We start from the raw sequence: 27,068 nt of genomic DNA, 5'->3' as shown, positions 1-27,068 counted from the left end.
TATGTGTATCCTTGCATAGGAGATGGGTTTCCTGGATACAGCACACTGATGAGTTTTGACTTATTATCCAATATGTGGGTCTGTGTCATTTGATTGGGGCATTTAGCCCATTTACATTTAAGGTTAATATTGTTATGTGTGAATCTGATCCTGACATTTTGATGGTAGCTGGTTGTTTTGCCCATTAGTTGATGAAGTTTCTTCGTTGTGTCAATGATCTTTACCATTTGGTATGTTTTTGGAGTGGCTGGTACTGGTTGTTCCTTTCTATGTTTAGTGCTTCTTAAAGAAGCTCTTGTAAGGCAGGCCTGGTGGTGATGAAATTTCTCAGCAATTGCTTGTTCGTAAATGATTTTATTTCTCCTTTGCTTGTGAAGCTTAGTTTGGCTGGATATGAAATTCTAGGTTGAAAATTATTTTCTTTAAGGATGTTGAATATTGGCCCCTATTCTCTTCTGGATTTAGGGTTTCTGCTGAGAGATCCACTGTTAGTCTGATGGACCTCCCTTTGTGGGTAACCCAACCTTTCTCTCTGGCTGCCCTTAGTATTTTTTCCTTCATTTCAACCCTGGTGAATCTGATGATTATGTACCTTGGGGTTGCTCTTCTTGAGGAATATCTTTGTGGTGTTCTCTCTATTTTCTGGATTTGAATGTTGGCCTGCCTTGCTAGGTTGTGGAAGTTCTCCTGGATAATATCCTGAAGAGTGTTTTCCAGCTTGGACTCGTTCTCTCCATCGCATTCAGGTACACCTATCAAATGTAGATTAGGTCTTTTCACATAATCCCACATTTCTTGGAAGCTTTGTTCATTTCTTTTCACTCTTTTTTCTCTAATTTTGCCTTCTCATTTTATTTCATTGAGTTGATTTTCAATCTCTGATATCCTTTCTTCTGCTTGGTCAATTCGGCTATTGAAACTTGTGTATGGTTCGTGAAGTTTTTGTTTTGTGTTTTTCAGCTCCATCAAGTCATTTATATTCTTCTCTAAGCTGTTTATTCTCATTAGCATTTCATCAATCCTTTTTTCAGTGTTCTTAGTTTCTTTGCATTGGGTTAGAACATGTTTTTTTTAGCTCAGAGGAGTTTATTATTACCCACCTTCTGAAGCCTGTTTCTGTCAAATCATCAGACTCATTCCCCATCCCACTTTGTTCCCTTGCTGGTGAGGAGTTGTGCTCCCTTGGAGGAGGAGAGGCATTCTGGTTTTGGGTGTTTTCATCCTTTTTGTGCTGGTCTTCCCAACTTTGTGGATTTATCTACCTGTGGTCTTTGTAGTTGGTGACTTTTGGATGGAGTCTCTGACTGGACATCCTTTTCATTGATGATGAAGTTATTTCTTTCTATTTTTTAGTTTTCCTTCTAACAGTCAGGCCCCTCTGCTGTAGGACTGCTGGAGGTCCACTCCAGACCCTGCTTGCCTGGGGATTACCTGTGTTGGCTGCAGAACAGTAGGGGTTGCTGCCAGTTTCTTCTTCTGTTATCTTTGTCCCAGAAGGATACCTGCCAGATGTCAGCCTGAGCTCTCCTTTATTGGGTGTCTCTTTGGATATACAGGGATCGGGGAGCTGCTTGAGGAGACAGTCTGTCCTTTATAGGAGCTCAAGTGTTGAGCTGTGCGCTCCATTGTTCTGTTCAGAGCTGCTGGGCAGGTACGTTTAAGTCTGCTGCAGCGGAACTCATAACCACCTTTTTTCCCAGGTGATCTGTCCTGGGAAGGTGGGGCTTTATTTATAAGTTCCTGATGTGCTGCTGTCTTTTTTCAGAGATGCCCTGCCCAGTGAGGAGGTAGCCTAGTCACAGTCTGCCAACAGAGGCATTGCTGAGCTGTGGGCTCTGACCAGCTGCTGTGTGAACTTCCTTGCAGTATTGTTTATAGAGGTATAGTTAGAACTGCCTCGGTAATGGTGGTCTACCTCAGTAATTGAAGACTGCCTCTGTAATGGCAGATTGCCTTGGTAATGGTGGATTGCCTGGGTAATGGCAGACTGCATCGGTAATAGTGGACTGCCTTGGTAATGGCGGACTGCCTTGGTAGTGGTGGACTGCCTCAGTAATCGCAGACGCCCTTCCCCCAACAGAGCTGGATCATCCTGGGTCTTGCTATGCTTGCTGTGAAACTTTCAATCCAGACCATTTCAGATTGCTGGTCTTTGTGGGGGTGGGACCTGCCAAGCTAGATCACCTGGCTCCCTGTCTCAGCCCCCTTTTTTTTCCATTTGAATGGGCGGCTCTGTCTCCCAGGCTTTCTGGGGTCCAGTTGAAATGGCCACCCAGATTTGTGTGTTTTTGTGCAGAGATGCGCTGCACCAGCCATCCTGGAAACTTGTTTGCTTTTCAGCCCGGTAATCTCCTGGTCTGTGGGCAGTAATAACTTGTTTGGAAATGCGGTGATCACTCACCCTCTGTGTTGATCTTGCTGGGAACTGCACTCCAGAGCTGTTGCCATTCGGCCATCTTGGATCTGCCCCTAACATAACAATTTTTAAGATAACATGACTTTAACATAACATCACAATTGTCACAGATTATATCTCTCATTATCTCTATCTTAGTTTGAGCTGCTGTAACAGAATACCATAGACTGGGTAGCTTAAACAACAAACATATGTTTCTCACAGTTCTGGAGTGGAGGCTAGAAGTCAACAAGCAGGATTCCAGCATGGTCAGGTTCGGGGAAGGTTCTCTACTTCAGGGGTCCCTGCTCCCTGGGGCTGCTCACCAGTACCTGTCCATAGCCTATGAGGAACTGGGCTGAACAGCAGAAGGTGAGAGGCAGGGGAGTCAGCATTACCGCCTGAGCTCCTCCTCCTGTCAGATCAGCAATGGCATTAAATTCTCATAGGAGTGTGAACCCTATTATAAATTTGGATGCAAGGGATCTAACCTAATAACCTCCCAAAGGCTCCATGTCCTAGTACCATTCCATTGAGGATTAAAATTTTAAGATGTATATTTTAGGAGGGGGTACACAGATATGCAATCTAACATAAACTAATAACAATTAGCAATTATAAACAAATTTAAATTAATTGATAAATCTAATTGCTTTGAAAACTAATAGGTGCTACAGAGCTTCATTCACCAATTAGATGCCCCTGGAAGGATTTGTAGTGATATCAAGACAAAAATTTGATCTTCTTGGAAGTACTCAATAAAATTATTTGTGTATATCATAGATAAGACAACAGAGAGAAAAGAAGTCATGCAATTTAAGTATTGACAGTATTAATACCTACACTTTATACACTAAAATACCTGGAACCTTAATGTTTGAGATAGGGACACAATTTGATGTTTATGGTAATAAAATTTTTTTCACTTCCAAAAGGACATTCAAACCAATATTGAAAAACAATCTGTTAAACTAACAAGAACCATGTAGCCTTGTAGATTTGTAATTATAAAATATTATTAAACCTCTTTTAAAAGCAGAATGAAACGTATTTCATTCAATTTAATCTATCTTATGACCAAAATGCACATCCAAATTTTACAGAATTTTCAAAAACAATAAATATATCTGTTTATATAAAATTTGAAAATGGTACTATTACAAAAGCTGAATTCAAGGTTTCATACTATGAAAACAACATAAAATAGAGGAATACCTTGCTATATATTAGATTAAGTGAATTCTTGGTTGTCTGAGGCCCAAGAGAGAGATGATCCAATGAAACTGCAACAGAGGCTGGTAAGTAATATGTTCCTCTACCTGCAGTGTTCCGAAAATAAACCTCCCCAAAGTCAGCAAGGATGTATTAGGGACGCACTCTCTGTAACTCCAGGTCCAGTTCTTATAGTTCACACCAGAAGGCAGAGATAAGAGGTAAAACTGTCAACAACCCAGGGGTCAACTGAGTCCTGTAATTTCCCCAGGTGACCTCTGTGGAGCTCAACAACTGTAGTCAGTTAACACATTTAAAAAGTCAACTTCAGTGACAGAAACTTTCCCAGAGGATAGCTTATTCCTGATGCTTGTTTCCCAATTATTTATTGAGCATTGCCCATGTCTAAGTCACTGGTAGGCTATAGATAATAAGGAGTTCTGAAACATGATGCCTTTTGTCGAGGGATTTATACTCTAGGGTCAGGGAAGGGAGGATTCATATAGAACTAACTAGGAAATATAGAGTAACATCACACTTGACAGGAGAAACTTGTTGGAAGTCATAGAAGGAATCCTGCCCTGGGATGGGGGTAAAGTAGAGAAATCATGAGACTTCTAAGTGAGGGCTGTATGAGTTGGAGGAGAGGAAGAACACTTCCAACTGGGGCTGGCTTCTCATTGCCTCCATCTAATAGCCACTCTTCAATTTTGAAAGGCACAGGGTAGTGGGGTGGTTAGTGCAGGCAACAGGAATATTTGGGGCACAGGCCATCCAGGTTGGATCATAAAGCATCTAAGATGAGTATCCAGCAGAATGAGAGGGATAGATTAGGGAATTCAAACTATGTGTAATGGGGAACACAAATAGTTTCAAATATCAAAATGGTGATTTATGATGTATAATTTAACAATTGCATGGAATTTATGCTGGATTAAGAATCAAGGTGGCAAGAAATAGTGATGGTTTGAGGTAATGGGGAATGCCTGATTCTTGGTCCTCCTGAGGATAGTGAGCAACATATTAAAAGGGATGTGGGCGTGCACTGTGCACAGCAGATCTGTAGGGTGATTGTGGTTAAAGAATATACAAGCCAAGTTTCTAGTTTCCAGTTGCAGTTTAATAAACGATGATGATGTTCAGGCCATGAGGCAATCCTGCCTGAAAAAGAAAAGAAAAATATGTGTAAATAAGATTCAATGACAGATTTCCGAATAACTCGCTTTATTTATTTTACATTCTCTTCAGGGCCTGGTTATATCTATATTTTATATTACATATTATATATTTCATAAATGCATGTATAATTTAATTGAGTTGAACTGGAAACTCAGTGCAGGAGCTAAACCATAAACCCCCCTGACTCAGAACCAGAGAGGAACTGGGAGAGCCCAGAGGGAAAAGGCCCTGTCACAGTCACCTGCAGCACCTGGGACGACACTTGGCACAGATTCGGACATTTTATACATGTCAGTTGTATCTTTTTAAAGTATAAAATCCTCAGCAAAATCCCATGTTTAATGAGGATACCCATTTATTTTTAATAGGGCCTTTAGTTCTCGCTTTGAAATAGTCTCAATCTGAGCATTTGTTTAATAATTTACTAAAATTTGGCACAATTTAAGAATTATCTCTGGTAATAAAATCCTTTCTCTAATCACCCGGCTGGTAGTTTGGGTAGTTTTGAGGGAGAAACAGTTGTCTCTGAGTTTACTCTGTAGAATTATTATGGAAGTGGAAATTAGACTGAAAAGACATAAATGAACAAAATCATGGAATTAGTACTTCATTGTTCCCTAAAAACATAATCAATTTTATTCTTTGGAACTAATAACACTGTTGCTAATACTTCTAGATTAGTGGTCCCCAACATTTTTGGCAACAGGGACCAGGATTGGTTTTGTGGGAGACAATTTTCCACCAACTGGGGTGGGCAGAGTGGAATGCAATAGTTTCTCATAAGGAGCACACAACCTAGACCCCTCACATGTGCAGTTCACAATAGGGTTCGTGCTCCTATGAGAATCTAATCTGTTCACTGATCTGACAGGAGGCAGAGCTCAGGCTGTAGAGCATGCTTGTCCACTGCCCACTTCCTGCTGTGCGGCCCAGTTCCTCACAAGCCATGGGTACTACTACTGCAGCGACCTAGGGGTTGGGAAACCCTGTTCTAGATGAGCAAAATAATAGTAGCTTAATCAAAAGTGGTTGTATAAATATTTCAATTTAATATTACTTTGACATTTCTAGTTCACAAATTATTTAAATCAAGCAGTTTGTATAATATAAAAGATTGGATAAAAACATTACTAATATTTTGTATTTTCAGCCTTGATAATGAATATATGCATATGTTGTCAAGACATAGTACACACTTGTGGCCAACAAGGTGCTTTGAAATTTTGTTGTGAACATTCCTTCCCAGGATAGCCACAAGCTAATTAAATACAGATTCTAAGGCTATAGCCGTGCTAATTTGTATGGCTGAATTAACACATGGCAAATTTTTAAACAAGCATATATTTTGTTTTTTCTTTTCTTATTTTTAGGGGTCTCTTTTTTAGTTGGTAATAGTGTCAAAATGAAGGCCATAATCCAAATATTTTGTATTTATTTTATTCTATCCTTCTGACCTGGTGAATATCAGAATTTAATATATTACTTCAGTTGGATTCTCAAAAGATAAATATGCCCATTCTACCTGTTTCCTCACCTCACCATCTCTAGTCCAGCATACTCTTGGACTGATCTGCCCAGAATTGCTTGCTTTACAGAGATTCTCAGAGGCCAGCTCAGCTTATCTTCAAAGTTTCTGCAGCATTTGTTCCTGAGTGGTACTACTCAGAAACTACTGTGTGTGTGTGTGTGTGTGTGTGTGTATGTGTGTGTGTGTAGCCACTTTGAGGGGAGCTATCTACTAAATCCAAGGGGATGGTATGCATCCAGGTAAATTATTAATTAATAAAAAAGCTACAGGTCATTAAAGCCTTACTGGCAAAGGAACAGAAAGTAGGAAGAAATGAGAACTATTTTGTCTGCTTTTGTCCTAGGTATGAACCAGAAATACCTGGGGAAAAACAGTTTAATCAAGTAAGGTTAAGGTCAAGGGTGAACGCTGTCCTGCACAAACTGGCAATGGGGCCCTTTCAGCATACTGAAAAATGCAAATTAATTAATTAGAAATTTTAGACAAAGCCACATCCTTGCTCTACCTTGAGTCAGGGTCTAGAATGAATTGGAACTACTTTGTACCACAAAGAGGTTATGAGGAAAATGGTTGGTACTTCCTTTTTTTTTCTATTTATTTACTCTTCCCTTTCAACTTTTATTTTAGTTTCAGGGATACATGTGCAGGCTTCTTATACGGGTAAATTGTATGTTGTGGGAGTTTGGTGTACAAATCATTTCATCAACCAGGTAGTCAGTACAGTATCAGATAGTTTTTCCATTCTCATTCTCCTCCAACTTCCACCCTCAAATAGGCCCTGGTATCTACTGTTCCCTTATTGGTGTTCTATGTTCTTGGTGTTTAGCTACTATTTATAAGTGAGAACATGTGGTATTTAGTTTTCTGTTCCTATGTTAATTCACTTAGGTAATGGCATACAGCTCCATCCTTGTTATGGCAAAGGACATAATTTCATTTTGTATGGCTGCATAATATTCCATGGTGTATATGTACCTCATTTCCTTTATCCATCCCACCACTGATGGGCACCTTGGTTGATTCTATGCCTTTGGTATTGTGAATACCAAATGAATATACACATGCATGTGTCTTTGTGGTAAAATGATTTATATTCCTTTGGATGTATACCCAGGAAAGGGATTTCTGGGTCAACTGGTGGTTCTAAGTTCTTTGAGAAATCTCCAAATTGCTTTCTTGAAAATGGCTGAACCAATTTACATACCCATCAGCAATGTATGAGCATCCTCTTTTCTCTATATTTCATCTGCATCTGTTATTTTTCCACTTTTTATAATATCCTTTATTACTGGTGTGCGATGGTATTTCACTGTGGTTTTGATTGGCAATTTTCTGATGATTAACGGTGTTGAGCATTTTTTCGTATGCTTGTTGGCTGTCTGTTTATGTCCTTTGCCCAAAATGGGGTTGTACGTTTTTTTGCTCGTTGATTTAAGTACCTTATAGATTCTGAATATTAAACTATTGTTAGCTGCATAGTTTGCAAATATTTTCTTCCATTTATAGGTTGTTTACTGTGTTGATAATTTCTTTTGCTGTGGAGAAGCTCTTTAGTTTAATTAAGTCCCACTAGCCAATTTTTGTTTTTGTTGCAATTGCTTTTGGAGCCTTCATCATAAAATATATACCAGGGACTATGTCCAGAATGGCATTTCCTAGGTTTTCTTCTAGGGTGTTTTTTAAAAATAGTTTTAAGTTTGCCATTTAAGTCTTTAATCCATCTTCAGTTGCTCTATGTATATGGTGAAAGGAAGGGGTCCAGTTTCAATCTACTATATATGGCTGGCCAGTTATCCCAGTACCTTTCCCCGTTGCTTGTTTTTGTTTACTTTGTTGAGAATCAGATGGTTGTAGGTAGGTAGCTTTATTTCCATGTTCCATAACCTATTCTATTGGTCTATGTATTTTTGTATCAGTATCATGCTGCTTTGGTCACTGTAGCCTTGTAGTGTAGTTCGAAGTTGGCAAACATGATGCCTCCAGCTTTGTTATTTTTGCATAGGATTTTCTTGGCTATTTGGGTTCTTTTTTGGTTCCATATGAATTTTTAGGATAGTTTTTTTTTCCAATTCTGTGAAAAATGACATTGGTATGTTGATACAAATATCATTAAATCTGTAAATTGCTTTGAGCAGCATTGTCATTTTAACAATATTTATTTTTCCTATCCATGAGCATGGAGTGTTTTTTCATTTATTTGTGTCATCTCTGATTTCTTTAAGAATGTTTTGTAATCCTTGATGTAAAGTTCTTTCTGCTCCTTGGTTAGCTGTGTACCTAGGTATTCTATTTAGGGGCTATTGTGAATGGGATTGCATTTTTAATTTGGATCTCAGCTTGGATGTTTTTGGTGTATGGAAATGCTACCGATTTTTGTACATCGGCATTGTATCCTGAAACTTTGATGAAGTTATCAGGTCTAGGAGCCTTTGGGCTGAGACTGTAGAGTTTACTATGTATAGAATTATATAGTCTACAAAGAGAGATAGTTTGACTTCATTTATTCCTATTTGTATGACCTTTGTTTATTTTTCTTGCCTGATTTCTCTGGCTAGGACTTCGAGAGCTATTTAGAATAGGAGTGGTAAGAGTAGGCATCCTTTTCCTGTTCTGGTTCTCAAGGGGAATGCTTCCAGCTTTTGCCCATTTAGTATAATGTTGGCTATAGTTTTTCATAAATGGTTCTTATTATTTTGATTTCTGTTCTTTCAGTGCCTAGTTGGTTCAGTTTTTAATGTGAAGGGGTAAAAAATTTTATCAAAAGCCTTTTTGTAATATATTGAGATTATAATGTGGTTTTTGTTTTCAGTTCTGCTTAAGTGATGAGTAAAGTTTATTGATTTGCTTTTGTTGAAACAACTTTGCATCCCATGAATAATGCCTACTTGATTGTGATGAATTAGCTTTTTAATGTGCTGCTGGATTTGCGTTGTCAGTATTTTGTTGAGGGTTTTTGCATCTGTGTCTATCAAGGACATTGTCCTGAAGGTTTTGTTTTGTTTTTTTTTTTACATTGTTTCTCCACCAGTTTTTGGTATCAGAATGATGCTGGCCTCATAGAACGAGTTAGGGAGGAGTCCCTCCTCCTCGATTTGTTGGAATTGTTTCAGTAGGATTAGTACTAGCTCTTCTTCATATGTCTGGTAGAATTCTGCAGTGAATCCATCTGGTCCAGAGCTTTTTCTAGTTAGTAAGTTTTATTTATTTATTTATTTATTACTGATTCAATTTTGGAACATGTCATTGGTCTTTTCAGGATTTCAGTTTCTTCCTAGTTCAAACTTGGTAGGTTGTATGTTTCCAGGAATTTATCCATTTCTTCTAGGTTTAGTTTCTTTTCATAGAGTTGTTTGTAATAGTCTCTGAGGTTTTCTTTCTTTCTTTTTTTTTTTTTTCCTGTGGGACCAGTGGTAATGTTTCCTTTGTCATTTCTGATTGTGTTTATTTGGATTGTCTCTTTTTTTTTCATTAGTGTAGCTAACAGTCAATCAATCTTATTTATTTTTTCTAAAAATTAACTTTTGGTTTTGTTAATCTTTTGTATGGTTTTTGTGTTTCAGTTTCTTTCAGCACGTCTCTACTTTGGTTATTTCTTCCCCCTGCTAGCTTTGTGGTTGGTTTGCTATTGTTTTTCTAGTTCCTCCTGTTGTGATCTTAGATTGTTAATTAAGGAAGTATCTAACTTTTTGATGTGGGCATTCAGCAATATAAAATTTCCTTTTAACACTGCCTTAACAGTGTCCCAGAGAATCTTGTATGTTGTAACTTTGTTTTCACTGGTTTCAAAGAATTTCTTGGTTTGTGCCTTAATTTTATTGTTTACCCGAAAGTCATTTCAGGGACATGTTGTTTAATTTTCATTTAATTATATGATTTTTAGAGATCTTGGTTTTGATTCCTACTTATATTGCTATGGTCCAAGAGTGGTTGGTATGATTTAAAAATTTTTTCAATTGCTTTGTTGCCGAAGACATGGTTGGTTTTACATTATGTGCCATGTGAAAACATGAAGAATGTATATTCTGTTTTTATTGGGTGAAGTGTTCTGTAGATGTCTGTCAGGTCCATTTGGTCATTTGTCGAGTTTAGATCCTGCATATCTTTTTAAATTTTCTGCCTTGATGATCTGTCTAATACTGTCAGTGGGGTGTTAAGGTCCCCAGTATTATTGTGTGGCTACCTGAGTTCTTCTTAGTTCTCTAGGAACTTGTTTGATGCATCTGGGTGCTCCAGTTTGGGATGCATATATATATATTTAGGATAGTTAAGTCTTCTTGTTGAATTGAACCCTTTATCATTATTTAATGGCCTTCTTTTTCCCTTTTGATCATTGTTGACTTAAAGTCTGTTTTGTCTGAAATAAGAATAGCAAGTTTTGCTCTTTTTATTTTCTATTTGTTTGATAGATCTTTTTTTCATCCCTTCACTTTGAGCATATGGTTGTCATTTCATGTGACATGGGTCTCCTGAAGATAGCATGAGACTATCTTGAGTCTTGCTTCTTTATCCAACTTGCCATCTTTCTCAAAATGGCTATTCTGTGCCTTTTAAGTGAGGCGTTAGCCCATATACATTCAGGGTTAAAATTGTGCGGATTTGATTCTGTCACCATGTTGTTAGTTGGTTGTTATGTAGACTTGCCTGTGTAGTTGATTTATAGTGTCAATGGTAGACTTTATTGTGTAGTTGATTTATGGTGTCAATTGCGTAGTTGATTTATAGTGTCAGTGTAGGTGATTTATGGTGTTAACATACTTTAGTGTCTTTTTGTAGTGGCCAGTAACAGTCTTTCATTTCCATATTTAGCACTCCCTTAAGGATCTCTATTAAAGGAGGTCTGGTGGTAATGAATTCTCTTAGCATATGCTTATTTGAAAAGAATTTTATTTCTACTTCAGTTACGAAGTTTAGTTTGTCTGGATAGGAAATCTTGGTTGGATTTTCTTTTGTTTAAAATGTTGGATATAGGCCTCCAATCTATGCTGGTTGTAGGGTTTCTGGTGAAAGGTCTGCTGTTGTACTGGTGGGATTCCCTTTTGATAGTGAATCCATCTGGGCCAGAGCTTTTTCTGGTTGGTAGATATTTTATCATTTATGGGTAGGTGACTTGCCCCTAATCTCTAACTGCCTTTGATATATTTTTTATTTGCCTTAACCTTGGAGAATTTGATGACTATGTGTCTTGGGGAATGGTCGTCTTGTATAGTATGTCTCAGAGGTTCTCTGAATTTCCTGAATTTGAATGTCAACCTCTCTATTGAGATTGAGAAAATTTTGGGAAAATGTCCTGAAACTTTGAGATCCTTTCTTTATCTTGGTTTGTTCTCTGTTAATACTACTAATTATATTATGAAATTCTTGTAGTGAGTTTTTCGGCTCTATCAGATGAATTTGATTCTTTCTTAAAATGGCTATTTCATTTTTCAGCTCTTGAATCATTTTACTGGATTCCTTACGTTTGTTGAATTGGCTTTCAACTTTCTCCTGAATCTCCACAATCTACGTTACCATCAAGATTCTGAATTCTATGTCTGTCATTTCAGTCATTTGAGTCTGGTTAAGAACCATTGCGGGCGAGCTAGTATGGTCATTTGGAGGTAATAAGACACTTTGGCTTTTAGAATTGCTGAAGTTCCTGTGCTGGTTCTTTCTTATCTGTGTGGGCTAATGTTCCTTTAATCATTGAAGTTGTTGTCATTTGGATAGGGCATTTTCCTTTTATATTATTTGATGCCCTTAAGGGTTTGACCATGGTATAAGTTGAGTTTAGTCAACTGGCTTCATTTGTGGATGATTTCAGGGGGCCATGGCTGAGCTCAGCACTTCTGGGCTGCATGCTCTAACCCTGGGTGGCTGGGACCAGGCCCATGATTTTGTTCTCTGGTCCCTTGAGGTTAAGCACCTGCTGCACTGGAGGAGCCAAGATATTCCCAGTCAGCTGGCAACAGCACTGCAATGGGGGCGGGGACTCTGGGAAATACTGGTAGACAGGGACGTGCTCAGATTAGACTGTTCCCATTCCATGGGTAACACAACCCTGTTCTGTCCAGGTTCAACAGTCAACAAAGGCCAAAACCACCTAGAGGAACACGGCAAACTTTGAGGGCTGGGTGTCCCAGTCTGAGCTCTACTGCAGCTATTCCTGTGACAAATTTTCTGGGCTCCTCACAGGCTGAGGTCCTGTCCCTGCTGCCTGTCCAAGGAGCTCTCCATGCCAGCTCAAATGTCTGTGAGCATCATGGGGTCTCCTGCAGCTGGGATTCTGAAAGTTCCTGGCAAGAGTGAATCATTCTATGCCTATTTATCTCACTCTTTCCGCCAGGAGCTGCTCAGGGTGAGAAATGATTCCTAGTGCTTAGCAACGCCATGTAGGGTTCCCAGCTTCCACCTCCTTTCAGCCCAGGGTCTGCATCCTCCCCAGATCTACTCTCAGTGTTTCAATGCCCTCCTTCTGAAGATCTGCTCAGAATGTGCCTGTCTTCTTGATGACCTGGTCTCTTGGGCAAACCTCTTCCTGATGCATCTAGTCAGCCAACTTGGTAATTGTAAAGTGATTAGTTTGAGCCTGTGCATGTACTACCCTTTGGGTCCTGCAGTCCTATTTATTTTTTTATGGATTTTTGTTAAAGTCTTTATGGATACCATTTCATATATTTGCATACTTCTTATAAATATTAGCTTTGCTGCTGAAAGATGGCATATCCTGGGAAACAGCAAAAGCTTAAGATCTTACTGGCCTGAATTACTTTGCTTGGGACCAGGGTAGCAGAAGCAGCCTGTGTCCTGGACTGCCCTCCTGGGTCATTGTCTCTCACAAGGATTCACATGCTGTCAGGGGAACATAAGGCACTGCAGCCCAATCTGGCCTCTTTTATATTTTCCTGGAGTGTTTTTTCTCTCTGTCATCTGCCTCCTGCCTTGTTTCCTGTCTCCTACCTATGAAATTAAGCCATTCTCTGATTATCTTAGTCTCTTTTCTCTCCTTTTTGATTAAAACAGTTATTCCTTATTTAAGACTACTAAATTAACATCTCTGATTCTTATCATGCAATTAAGCTTATGTTCAAGTGGACAAATATACTTGGATGTGCTCCTTTACTCCAAATTAAATCAGTGTAAATGGAGGTCATCATTTTCTCTCTCAAATGTATAAACACTTCCCATGTTGCTCATTTTAGGAAATGAGCATATTCCCTGTAATCTTTACTCTAGAGATCAGTCATCTTTGTCCTCTCCCTCTCCTTAACCCATCACATCCAGGTGATTTCTTTGTTCTTTTATTTGTTCTCCTTTGCTCCACATTCGTTTTCTTTCCTGCCATCCTCTAGTTGAGGCCCTTTTCAACTCTAGGTAGAACCATTGAGAAAACATTCTCATTCCCTTTTCTTTGGTCAAGGTTTTTCTTATCCAAATTTCTTTATACGTAGTGCTGTCAGTAATCTTTGTAATCTACCATTTTGCTGGTAGAATGGTCCTGCTCTTTTTAAAGAAAAGAACACTGAAAGAAGGGAGACAGAAATAGAGGGAGAGAGAGAAAGAGAGAGAGAGAATGCTCTCAGCAATCAGCTCTGCAACCAGCTTCATCTCCCACCTGCTCTCTATATCAACTAAATGCTACCATACTATTTACCATTATTCCACTTTTCTGCCTCTACCCCTCTTTCCATCTTCTTTTCTATGTTTATAGTGGCTTTTGTGCTATACCTAATTCCATCCATATCTGTGAGACCATAAAGCCAATATTTACTTTCCAAGTTGAAAACAATTTTTCTCTCTTCTGTGCTAATAAAGTACTTTGCTTTTAATTTTGTTACAAGCCTCATTTGTGCCTTTACATTTTAGTTATTTCATTATTTATTCTCATTCATTTTAAGTTATTTGAGAATAAGAACTGAATCTTTGCATTTACCCAAGCACAATGTATTGAAAAATAAATAAATGTTGAACTTTTAAAGTTAAATGGCCATTTAGATAATTTTCATAAAACCAAGTGAATAAAAGGTCAACACAGCATGACTTTAACTGTTTTAATTTAAAAATATATTTTAAGATGTTCAATTTGTTTCCCTACATGTTTGATTTTCTGAAGAGTGAAGCTCAGAATGTCTGACCCCAAATAATTCACTTGTGTGATTCTATTCACATTCTGATTCCGTGAGGGTATTAGCTGACACTACTTAAGAAAGCATGCTGTGTGCACAGTGCGCTTCCCACTATCGATAAAATCATATCCTTACACTAAACAGCATGCCTTAAGGAAACAATGGCAAAATTTCAGACCCTAATTTTATTAAAATTTTAGCATCTCTACAGTAAACTCACTTCCGTGAAATAATCTAATTAAAGCAAATATATGAGTGCATCAGTATGTGTATATGTGCATATAAACAATATTCAGCTGTATTTTTATTGCTTCGACAGTGCGTGGTGACTTTATACCTTTGTACCAGCCAATGTTTTCCTCAAAGGTTTTTAAATCTTATGCATTCTTTATTGTATTAAATAAGCTTTTCAGCTGACTTCAGAGTTTCTAAGAAAATCATTTTATCTTCTTTGCAAAGTATGCAATTAAGTGCTTTTAAGTTTTAAATAATTTATTCCTGTTTTATTAATAACAGGATTATAAATAACATTTTAATACAATTATAGACTACTTTCATTATGTATAGAGACAATTTTCACCTTTCCCATATCCAGACTATGTAGGATATTTGATATACCAAGAATAGATATGTATATAAAACAATATGTAGACTAAACAAATTTTATTGCATGACTAGGTAATCAACAATATAATAGAATGTCGATTTAAATTTATGTATTAAAAGTTTAGTAACAGATATTATTGGTATCATGAAGTGATGTCTGTAATTTCCTGAAGTTGCCTTTTAAAATCTTCAGACTTATTTTCTTTCCTTCCCTCCCTTTCTCTGTCCCTCCCTCCATCCCTCCCTCCCTCCCTCCCTCCCTCCTTCCCTCCCTCTCTCCCATTGAGGTTGAATTGGCTCACAGTTCTGCAGAATGTATAGGAAGCATGGTGCCAACATATGCTCAACTTCTGTTGGGGGCCTCAGGAAGCTTAAATCATGGCAGAATGTTTCATGTGCTGTTGAGAAAATGTGTATTCTGCAGCGGATGGATGAAATGTTATGTAAATGTCTGTTAGGTCCATTTCATCTGGAGTGCCGTGTAACTTCAGTGTTTCTTTGTTGCTAGATCATCTGTCCAATGCTGAGAGTGAGGTGTTGAAATCCTCTACTATTCTTGTATTGCAGTCCATTTCTCCCTCTATGTCTATTAATATTTGCTTTATATATCTGAGTTCTCTAGTATTAGGTGCATATATTTTTACAATTTTTATGTCCTCTGGTTGTATTTACCCCTTTATCATTATGTAATGACCATATACGTGTGTGTGTGTGTGTGTGTGTGTGTATTTTTTAAACCAATCTTGACTTAAAGTTTATTTTATCTGAATAAGTATAGCTATTCTTGCCCTCTTTTTCTGGTTTTTACTTGCGTGGAATATGTTTTTCCATCTCTACACTTTCAGTATGTGTGTGTCCTTGTAGGCAAAGTAAGTTTGTTATAGACAGAATATTTGGATCATTTAATACATTCAACCACCCTATCTTTTAGTTGGATAATTAAATCCATTTACATTTAAGATTTTTATTGATAGATAAGGGTTTACTACTGCCATTTTGATACTTGTTTTCTGGATTTTAAAATAGATGCTTTCTTCCTTTTCCCACCCTCTTACTATCTTTCTTTGTAGGTAAATAAGTTACACTAGCAGTATGTTTTGATTCTCTGCTATTTATTTTTAGTGTATCTATTATAGTTTTTATTTTTATGGTTACCACAAGGCATACAAAAAATATCTTACAGTTACAACGTGTTATTTCAAACTGCTAATGACAACAAAAAAACCTACACTTCAATATCATCCACATCTCAACATTGTGACTTTTTGATATTTTAATTTGTCTTTTTATATTTCCTATTTACTAATTGTTGTTGTAATTGTTTTTAATACTCTTGTCTTTTAGACATTATATTAAAGGTATAAAATATTCTAGATTTGTTCATTTTCTTATTTTACCAGTCAGTTTAATAACTGCAGATGTTTTTGTTATATGTTAGCATCCAGTTTCTTCTGTATTAAAAAAAATCTCTTTTAGTATCTTGTAAGACAAGTCTGGTGTTAGTGAATTCTCTCAGCCTTTGTTTGTCTGAGAAAGTGTTTATCTCTTTTTTGAGTTTGAAAGATAGCTTTGCTGGGTTCAGTATTACTGTTTGTCAGTATTTTTCCTTCAGCACTTTGAATATCACATTTTAGTCTCTCCTGACATACAGGATTTCTGCTGAGAAGCCCACTGAAAATTATATTGGGGCTCCACTGAATATGGTATTTTTATTTTTTCTTGCTGCCTTGATTATTCTTTCTTTGTCTTTAATTTTTGCTAATTTAATTATGACATGCCTTGGGGAATTCCCCTTTGGGTTGAATTTGATTGGTTATGTCTGAACTTCTTGTCTTTACCTGAATGTTGTCATTTTTCTCCAGATTTGGGAAATTTTCAGACATTATTTCTTTAAATATGCTTTTTAGGCAATTTTCTCTCTTGTTTCCTTCAGAAATTCCTATTATGCAGAAATTAGTTCATTTGATTCTTCTGTCCCATTATTCTTGTAGGTTTTTTTCACTCACTTTTATTCTTTTTTTTTTTTCCTTTTTGCTCCTCTGGTTGGATAATTTTATATGTTCCATCTTCAAGCTTGCTTCTGCTTAAGCATGTCTGCTATTGAAGCTTTCTAATACGTTTTTTTTTAGTTCAGTTATTTTATTCTTTATTTCTAAGACTTCTATTTGGTGTTTGAAAAATTGTTTCTCTTTCTTTGTCATTTTCTCATTTTGTTTTTGGATTGTTTTCCAAATTTTATTTAGTTTTCTGTCAGGTATTTTTGTGATTCTCTGAACCTCTTTAAGATTCAGAATATTCTAAATACTCTGACAGATGTCATAGATCTTTTGTTCTTCTTGGTCAAGTACTGGAGCTTTGTTGGTTTCTTTTGGTGCTGTCTTATTTTCCTGAGTTTTCACAACTCTTACATCTTTATGTTGATTCCTGAGCCTTTGATGAGACAGCCACTTCCAGTTTTTGCTCTTCTTAGGTGGTTTTAGACCTTCACTCCTTAGTATCGACCCTTAAACACTGCTCTACTGTTGCTTTCCATCCTGGGGAAAACTTATGTTGAACACCAGAACTAAAATAACTGTAACTAACATGTTGCCTTGTTATTGTTTCCTCGTCTAGAAAAGACTTATAGTGAGCACCAGAGCTTAAGCTTAGACCCATAAATATATTTCATCCCTGCCATTTTTTTCCAGTCTTGGGAAGACTTTTAAGTTTGCACTAGTATTAATCCTGACCTTTTAGTTTTTTCCAGGCCAAGAGAAGGCTCCACCTGTGTACTTGTGCTTTGTGGAAAATCCAGCTAGGGATTTAGCCATTTCCATGAATAGTGCCCTCTGTGGTGCAATGGCATTGGCCAGTCTCTTTCATGTAGCACCACCACTGACTGGAGCACAAAGGAGCTGCCAAAATCCATACATCAGTCACTGTGATTAGTGCCCAGTTCATCACAAGTAGTTCAGCTTTGCTGGTACACCCAATTGTTCCCCTGGAAAGGAGGCAGGGTGGGCTTCACACGACAATTCCAGTAGGTGAGGAGATCAATCATCCACCTCTCATTTCCTCCTTTCACCTTGGAAACCACAGGTCTAGAGAAGTTCTCTTTGAGTGGTTATGCCGGCTTGGGAGAGGGGCTGGCACAGTCTAAAATGACCATTTCTCTTTCTGATCACAGCTTCCTGCTGCCCTGATGGGTTTGTCTAATTTCCTCCTTTTTTTTTCTGGTGAATTCAGGGAGATATTCTTGTCTTCTAATAGTTTCAAGTTGAATTTCCATGGCAGAAGTAATGATGCTTGGGATCTTCTATTCTGTCATCTTGCTGTCACTCACAATTATTTTAATATTCACAGTCCATTGAATGGATATGCCATGATTTTTTTTTTATTTACCTGATGATGGACATTTTGAGTTATTTCCAGTTTTTGGCTATTACAAACCAAGCTGCTATGCATATTCATGTATGAGTTTTCTATGTACGTGCACCTTCAGTTTTCTTGAATTATCTAGGAGTAGAATGACTATGTTATACAGTATTATGTATGTTTAACCTTTTAAGAGGCTATTGGACCATTTTGCAAAATTTTATATTTTACGTGGCCATCAGCAGTATATGTAAGTTCCAGTTGCTCTGTATCCTTTTCAACACTTGACATGGCTTATCTTTTTAATTTTAGCCATTGTATACAGTTGTAGCTAATTTTGGTTTATTTTGAATTTCCCTAATGATGTTGAACACTTATTCATGTGTTTATTTGCCATTAGTATTAGTTTTCTATTGCTGTAAAACATTACCAGGAACTTAGTTACATCAAACGTGAGTCATTATTTTCTCATAATTCCATAGCTCAGAAATTCTGGTGGGCTCAGCTAGTTTCTCCTTTTAGGATTTTATAAAGCTATATATCAGTGTATCAGCTAGGCTGGGCTCTTACCTGGAGGCTTTGAAAAGAATCCACTTTCAAACTCATTTAAGTTTTTGGTAGGATCTAGTTTCCTGCATATAGTTTTGGTTTTCTTGCCTGCTATTCCTCAAGCCTCGTATTTGAAACCACTAGTAAATACTAAATAATATATATTTAAGGATAAAATATCTATCTCTGTATAATGAGCAAAGTCAACACTGACTGCAAAACAAAGTTCAAACTCCTCAGCAAGGCCCTCAGTAAGGAATTGCTTGCATACCTTTTGTTTTTATTTAACCTTATTTCCTCTTTCCTGCGTTATACTCTAAGCCTGCACAGTACTGAACAGCTCATAGATTCTCTACACCTGTTCTGCTGTTTCTTGCCTCTGCACTGTCTCGGATGCTGTTCTTTTATTCTAGTGATGCCCTTTCTTCTTCTTTTTATCTTGGAAAATTTGTAGTTATCCTTCAAAGCATGTCAGATGCTATTTTCCATAAGAAGTTTCTCCTAATTGCCTCACACTGGGCACAGTGTCCCCTCTTTATCACCTGGGAAGTCATCCATCTCTCCACACATCATGTTATGTTGAAATTACCTGGCTACCTGTTTGCATTCTTAAAAAGTTCAAAAGCAAATGTATGTATTTATGGGCTGGCAACCTCATGATCCTGCAGAATACATGTCACAGAACAGGTATTTAGTAAGTGTTGTTACTAAATAATGGAACTGTTGGTTGAGTGAGATTTCTTTCTGAACCTGTGCTTTTCTAAAATGTTTTAGAAACATTACTTGTGTGTGATTTCTTTCTTCTGATATACTTACTGTCTTCCATACTTTTAAGTTTCTTCTTTTGCTTTGTAATTTTATGTTTTTAGTTTTTTTTTTTGTAGATATTTTAAACTTGTGCATCCTATTCTCTGTCATGAGTTTGCATGGCCTTACAGGATAATCAGCTTTCTACCCATTGGTGAAATGCTGTTTGTATGCACTGCTGAAAAGGACAGGCTAGTTGTTAAAGTATTGAAATCCTTCTTTATCAGTTTACAAACAGTTGCTTTTTTAAGCTGTTCAAAAAATGTTTCTATCCTGAACTCTGGCCTATCTCTGGGGTCACCAGGACCTATACATAATTCAGATACTAAATAATATTAACTATTTAATAATAGTTAATTATAATTAATAATTATAATGTGTAATATATGATATGAGGCTTGTTGCACTCTGTCAAAATGCAAGAGCAGAGTTCTTTCTGATAACTGGGTACATTTACCATAAAGACTTAATTTTTAAAAAATATTACCCTTGCCCCCACTTAAGTCTTAACAGTGAGAGGTTGTACACTTTTCTGCTATGCCAGAAGTGCTATCTCTGATGTCATACTTAATGGTGGTAGAGTGCTGCCCTCATCCTCAATCTTTTCTTTTGGCCAGCCTGCATGTTTTACTATGGAGTCACAGGAAAGTGATACATACCATAAGCTATTGGGGGAGTTATGCCACTCAGTCCAAAGCTAGGAATTTATGAGTAACTTTAGCCTCTTGCTCCTTCATGAAGCCTATTTCTGGTCTCCTAATATTTACAGGGTCATGATAGCTTCTTGTCTAGGATAGACAGATATGTTTAAGCTTGGCCTGACACTTCCTAAATTCATTTCCCAGTACCTACTTGGGGACTGCCCTACTTCTGCCCCAACCTGCCCTATAGGCTCTTTCTTTAATTAGTCCATTAATATTTCTCAATGTTTTTCAGTCCTGATCACTTCTTTCATTTATGTTTGCTCTTTTTCCTCCAGGAGCACCTTCATATTTTATATTTCTACTCTAGAAAGTCATCCCCTTGCTAGCCATTTGAAAATTTTCCTCCCTTCAAACATCAGTTTGCTTTGGAATATCCATATTGATCATTTAGAATATAGAGATTTTATGTAAATTACTCACTAGCTTTTACTGTTTTGGAAAAAAAATAGTAATGACCCACAAGTCTGTATTATATACAGATGTCTAACCTCTCCTGAAAGGGTTAGTGAAATTCCTGCTGTCCTAATAACATATTTTAACTCACTGTATGTGGAAGGGCCTTTAACCGTATACTTTTATAATATATTGGTTTTGAACTTTTTAATACAATTTGCAATTTTAATTAATTAAATAATTTACTGGTGTCTGGGCATATTGCTATGTAAATAAATTAACTTTGTGAATAACTCTGATTTTTCAGTATGGCAGGTTTGAATTTTTTTTAATTTGGTAACATTTATTTCCCAGTATTGCCAACTCCTAAATATTCCTGGATTACTTTCATGTTGAAACATTGTCTTATTTTCAGAATTAATGAGACCAGAATAATGCACTTTGAATACTTAAAAGATCCCAACCATGTTAGAGCAGTAGGTATATCCTGCCAGTGGACTTCAAAGGCGATGGTGCTGAGAGTTTCAAAAGCAAGAGTTTACATGGTCATTTGAAGCCTACAGTATATTTCACCTTGAGCTGCATCTCAGCTATTTTGTTGTTGTTGTTGTTGTGTGTGTGTGTATAACACTGTAGGTGATCTATCGGGCTGGTATGAGACACCTTTAATGAGAGTCTTTTTAAGCAATCTTCAACATAGATGGACATATATTTGATGCGTTACAAGGAAAGTAGGCCAATTAGAGATAAAGCTTAACAGCTTCAAGGAGGAAGCTGGAAGATTTACTGACACTTGACAGTGAAGAGAGAAGCAAAACATAATCTTAGTAAAGCCTTTATTTTTTAAGAAATTATATCTTCCTTTACATAAATATTTTCAGATTTTGAGCTTTCTAAATGAAGTAATTTTATCCTGATTTTGATGGACAAAATCATGAATTTCTTTTTTTCTGTAGGCTTGTATCAATATTCTGTAAGACAGAGATACTGTAATATGCTAATTTATGCCTTGATGTTTTCATTCATACCATGAAAAAAGCTTCATTTTCCCCTAAAAACTATTCTAGTCATTCTTACTCCTTTATAATATATTCTTACATACTACTTAGGAACTCTCTTTAACAATGTATACATTTTCAGACTTTTTTTCTAGGATGATAGTAGATTGATATTTTAAAAGAATAATAATACCTATAAATGTGCGTATAAAGAAAAAAAGCTGGCTGAGCACAGTGGCTCATGCCTGTAATCCCAGCACTTTGGGAGGCCAAGGCAGGTGGATCAGCTGAAGTCAGGAATTCGAAATAAGCCTGGCCAACATGGTGAAACCCCGTCTCTACTAACAATACAAAAAATGTGGGCATGGTGGCAGGCGCCTGTAGTGCCAGAGGAGGGGCTGAGGCAGGAGAATTGCTGAGGCAGGAGAATTGCTTGAACCCAGGAGGTGGAGGTTGCAATGAGTCAAGATCGTGCCATTGCACTCCAGCCTGAGGACAAAAGCAAAACTCCAAGAGAAAGAAAGAGCGAAAGAGAGAAAGAAAGGGAGAAAGAAAGAGAGGGAGGGAGTGAGGGAGGGAGCTGGGCAAGATGGCCCATGCTTGTAGTCCTAGATACTTGGGAGGCCAAGGTGGAAAGATCATTTGTGCCAGAAGTTAGAGGGCAGCCTGACAAAATAGGCCATAAAAAAGAAAAGAATACAAATAATTGTAAATATGTATATACAGAATAAAAGCCAGGCATGTTGGCATTCCCTGCTACTTGGGAGGCCAAGGTAGGAGCATCATTTGTGCTCAGGAGTTAGAGGCCAGCCTGGGCATCATAGAAAGACCCTGCTTCTTGAAAAAACAAACAAACAAAAAGAATAAAGATCTTCAGGACCCAGAATTGAAGAGAAAATTGATGATAAGAGTGCCATGGCTCTGAAGGAAGTCCTATCAGTATTAAAAAATTGGAATATTTTGTTTCTGTATATGTAGGACATGGTCTTGTGCCCAAATGAGGAAAGGAAGTTTTCCAACCTTGGATGAAAATATGGCCTTCCAAGAGTTTAATTCTCTTTAAAGAGATGAATGAGAAAAATCCACTCAAGCACAGGAAGATTATAGGAAAGCTAACTTTTCACTAGACTTGCATAGGTCTGTGGCTTGATTTACATGATCTTTCGGTTCCTGGGTGGCTTATTCATTTGGAGTTTCTGACAGAAGGAAACTCAACAGAAGCCTCAGAAGTAACACCACACAACCACAACCATCTGATCTTTGACAAACCTGTTCAAAAACAAGTTTATAGGGAAAGGATTCCCTATTTTAAAAATGCTGTTGAGAAAACCGGCTAGCCATATACAGAAAGCTGAAACCAGATCCCTTCCTTACACCTTATACAAAAATTAGCTCCAGATAGATTAAAGATGTAAACATAAGACCTAACACCATAAAAACCTAGAAGAAAACCTAGGCAATACATTCAGGACATAGGCATAGGCAAGGACTTCATGACTAAAACACCAAAAGCAATGACAACCAAAGCCAAAATAGACAAATGGGAACTAATTAAACTTAAGGGATTCTGCACAGCAAAAGAAACAATCATTAGAGTGAACTGGCAACTAACAGAATTGGAAAAAAATTTTTACTATCTACCCATCTGACAAAGGGCTAACAATGAGAATCTATTAAGAACACAAACAAATTTACAAGAAATAACCCCATCAAAAAGTGGGCAAAGGATATGAACAGACACTTCTCAAAAGAAGACATTTATGCAGCTAACAAACATATGAAAATAGTTTATTATCCCTGATCATTAGGGGACTGCAAATCAAAACCACATTGAGATACTATGCCACGCTAGTTAGAATGGCAATCATTAAAAAATCAGGAAACAACAGATGCTGGAAACGATGTGAAGAAATAGGAATGATTTTACACTGTTGGTGGGAGTGTAAATTAGTTCAACTATTGTGGAAGACAGTGTGGCGATTCCTCAAGGATCTAGAACCAGAAATACCATTTGACCCAGCAATCTCATTACTGGATATATACCCAAAAGATTATAAATCATTCTGTTATAAATAAAGACACATGCACGTGTATGTTTATTGCAGCACTGTTTACAATAGAAAAGACTTGGAACCAACCCAAATGCCCATCAATGATAGATTAGATAAAGAAAATGTGGCACATATACACCATGGAATACTATGCAGCCATAAAAAGGATGAGTTCATGTCCTTTGCAGGGACATGGATGAAGCTGGAATTCATCATTCTTAGAAAATTGACACAAGAATAGAAGACCAAACACCATATGTTCTCACTCATAAGTGGGTGTTGAACAATGAGAACACATGGACACAGAGGGGAGAACATCACAAACCAGGACCTATTGTGGGGAGGGGGACTAGGTGAGGGATAGAAGGGGATGGAGGATTGGGGAGAGATAACATTAGGAGAAATACCTAATATAGATGATGGGGGGATGGATGCAGCGAACCACCATGGCATATGTATACCTATGTAACAAACCTGCACAATCTGCACATGTACCACAGAAATTAAAGCAAAAAAAATAAAAAAGAAAACTCAATATGATTTTGAAAGAACATCTCAACACAGGATTGCCTTGGAGGAAGAGGACTGGAGGAGAAGAAAGGATGAGCTCATAACAGTATATACAAAATATAGGCAGAAGTCACAACAAACAAGAGAATCGAATGTTGCAAATTTACGATAATAGAAGAATAATCTAATATAACATACAAGTGCTTATAGTGATTAAAAATATGAAAGAGGAAATCTTAAGAGTATAATTTCACTCTTGATATGATCCAGTGCTATAGTATCAATAAATCAAATCTCAGTGACTTAACACTACGCAAGTACATTTCTCATTCATACCAGAGTGTGATCAGGTATGTAGCTCTGGCTTTGCATGTGCTGAATAAGAGTTCTTGAGTCCTTTTGAGTTATAACCATTTTATAAGATGTCCTCATAGGACTCAGACAGACATTAAGCAGGAAGAGAGAGAGAATTATCTCACAATCTTTATGAACCCAAAGTTGGAATACAACATAATGTAGTACTAGCCAAACTACAAAATAAATGGAAACAGGATCGGTAGGCCTCTGGTCAATCTCTACCTACATATAAAAATTTGTCACAGTTTTAATTAGATATTATTAGAAATTAAATTATAGGTATTCATTGTGTCATTTCATATTAATAGATCTTAGAGAGATAGATTTCTTACTTTGTCCGAGTACTGTCCAAGTTACTGGAGATGGAGGAAGTGAACAAAAAATCCAATGTTCCTACCACAGTGGAGTTTAAAAATCCTACCTGCGGAGGCATATGATGAGCACATAAAGGATTAGTGACAGTATTGAGTGGTATAAAAATGAAGCAATATGAAAGGATGCGGAGAAGTGTGTCTTACTATAATGGGGCGTTCAGGAAAATCCTCCAACCCTCACCTCCAGGAGGTGATATTTGAGAAACGTTTTCTTGTTGCTAAATTCAACATCTAGTTGTTTTCACTTTATCTTGCTTGATCCGGTAGCTGCATTTAGGTCTCCTGCTCATGTCCTCATTTTTGGAAAAAAAAAAAAAAATGCTTCACTTGATTTCTAAGGTATCACCTTCGACTATGTTTTCCCTACCTCACTGTATTAGTTCCTTGTGGAACTTAGCTATACCAAAATATCACAAACTTAGTTGCTTCAAACCACACAAATTCATTGACAAATTTATTTGGAATTCTGGAGATCACAAATACGAAATGAGCTATTAACAAGGTTTCAGCAGGGCTGCCTTCCTTTCTGTAGGCTCTAGGAGAAAATCCATTTCTTGCCTTTCCAGCTTCTGGAACCTGACCACATTCCTTGGCTTATAGCCACTTTTCTGTGTCTTACAAATCCAGCAATTTTCCCTTTTTACTTTCTTCAGTAGTCACCTTTCTCTTTAACTTCCTCCAACTCCTTCTTCCACTTTTGAGCACACTTGGGGTTACACTGGGACCCCCAGATAATCCAGGATAATCTCCCCATCTCAAGATACTTAATCATATCTACAAACTCCCTTTTTCCATGGAGGTTAACATATCCACAGGTTCCAGGGGCAATGATGTGTATGTATTTGACGTAGGGGTTGGTGGTTATTCTGTTTACCACATTCAATGACGGCTATCTTTTCTCAGTTTTCACAGATATTTCCTCCTTATCTCTTTGACCCTTACATCTAGAGTACCAGGGCAGAAATACAGCTCTGTTGATTACTAAAGCATTGAAATATTTTCATATTTCTCAGTAGGTGGTCTTAACAATTACCAATAACTGTGAGTTTCAGACATTTCTGCCTTTTGACCTGGGTCCCTGACTTGCCCTGAGGACTTTATGTCTTTGCTCTGGCTACGTAAAATACAAAATAAATGTCTTGCTTAGTTAGAGGCTTTGAAGACACTGACCCAGCATTGTGGTCAGGGTCCATTTAGAATTGTTCTTGCTCAATCTATACCAGTTGTTATCATCTCTGGGTGTGTCTCTTCCTTAAGTAGTTATTTTCTGGATGATTTCATCCAGTCTTAAGACTTTAAATACCAGCTAGATGCTGATGACTCTGAGTTTCGCTTGTCCAGTTTTTCTCCCAAACTTCAGGATCTGACATCTAATTACCTACTCAGTATCCCCAAGGTTGTATTTTCGGCATCTCATGCACAATCTCATTTATCAGTGCGCTGCTGCTTTATGCCCCTGATTCAGTTTTTCCCGATACCATGATCTTCTGTCTATAAGGAAATATCAACTCTGTCTGCTTTCTCTATCTTAAAGTATACACAGAATCTGTTTCTTGCCTTCTCTTCAGTTCCGAAGCCAGTCCAAGACCCCATTAGCTCTCTCCTGTTAATTCAAAGCCTTCTACATTGTCTCGCTTGTTTCTTCTTTTTTTTTTTTCTCTACATAGCAGCAAGAATGATCATCAAATTCTAATAATATCATTTTGTGCCCCTGCTCAGAACCCTCCTTTGGCTTCCTATCTCACTCACAGTAAAGACCCTTTCCCTGGCTTAGATCACCTTGACAGTCTTCACATCTAGTACCTCTCTGCGATCATCTTCCTTTACTTTTCCTCCCACTCACAAGCTTAAGGCACACTGACCTCCATATTATTATTAAACTAAGCCAGGATGCTCCCTGCATCTGGAATATTCCTCCTTCCTGTATCCTGTATCTGGAGCATTCTTTG

General features: G+C 37.3%; 1 protein-coding gene and 1 long non-coding RNA gene across 3 annotated transcripts in view; one reads left to right on the top strand and one right to left on the bottom strand.

The window, feature by feature from the left end:
* The window catches only part of ADGB (androglobin), a 213,220-nt gene that overhangs the window by 6,802 nt on the left and 179,350 nt on the right, over nucleotides 1–27,068 (top strand). The gene's annotated exons all lie outside the window — the stretch shown is intronic.
* Nucleotides 4,706–27,068, bottom strand: part of LOC116549165 — a 40,224-nt gene continuing 17,861 nt past the window's right edge. Inside the window, exon 2 of the long non-coding RNA XR_004267730.1 lies at nucleotides 4,706–4,768. This is a non-coding gene — a long non-coding RNA (uncharacterized LOC116549165). The remainder of the gene's footprint in view (nucleotides 4,769–27,068) is intronic.

Source organism: Sapajus apella, unplaced genomic scaffold (assembly GCF_009761245.1).
Source record: "Sapajus apella isolate SASKATOON/1434 unplaced genomic scaffold, GSC_monkey_1.0 scaffold6, whole genome shotgun sequence".
In the NCBI taxonomy this organism is placed as follows: Eukaryota; Metazoa; Chordata; class Mammalia; order Primates; family Cebidae; genus Sapajus; species Sapajus apella.
This window is presented reverse-complemented; position numbering and strand designations above follow the sequence as displayed.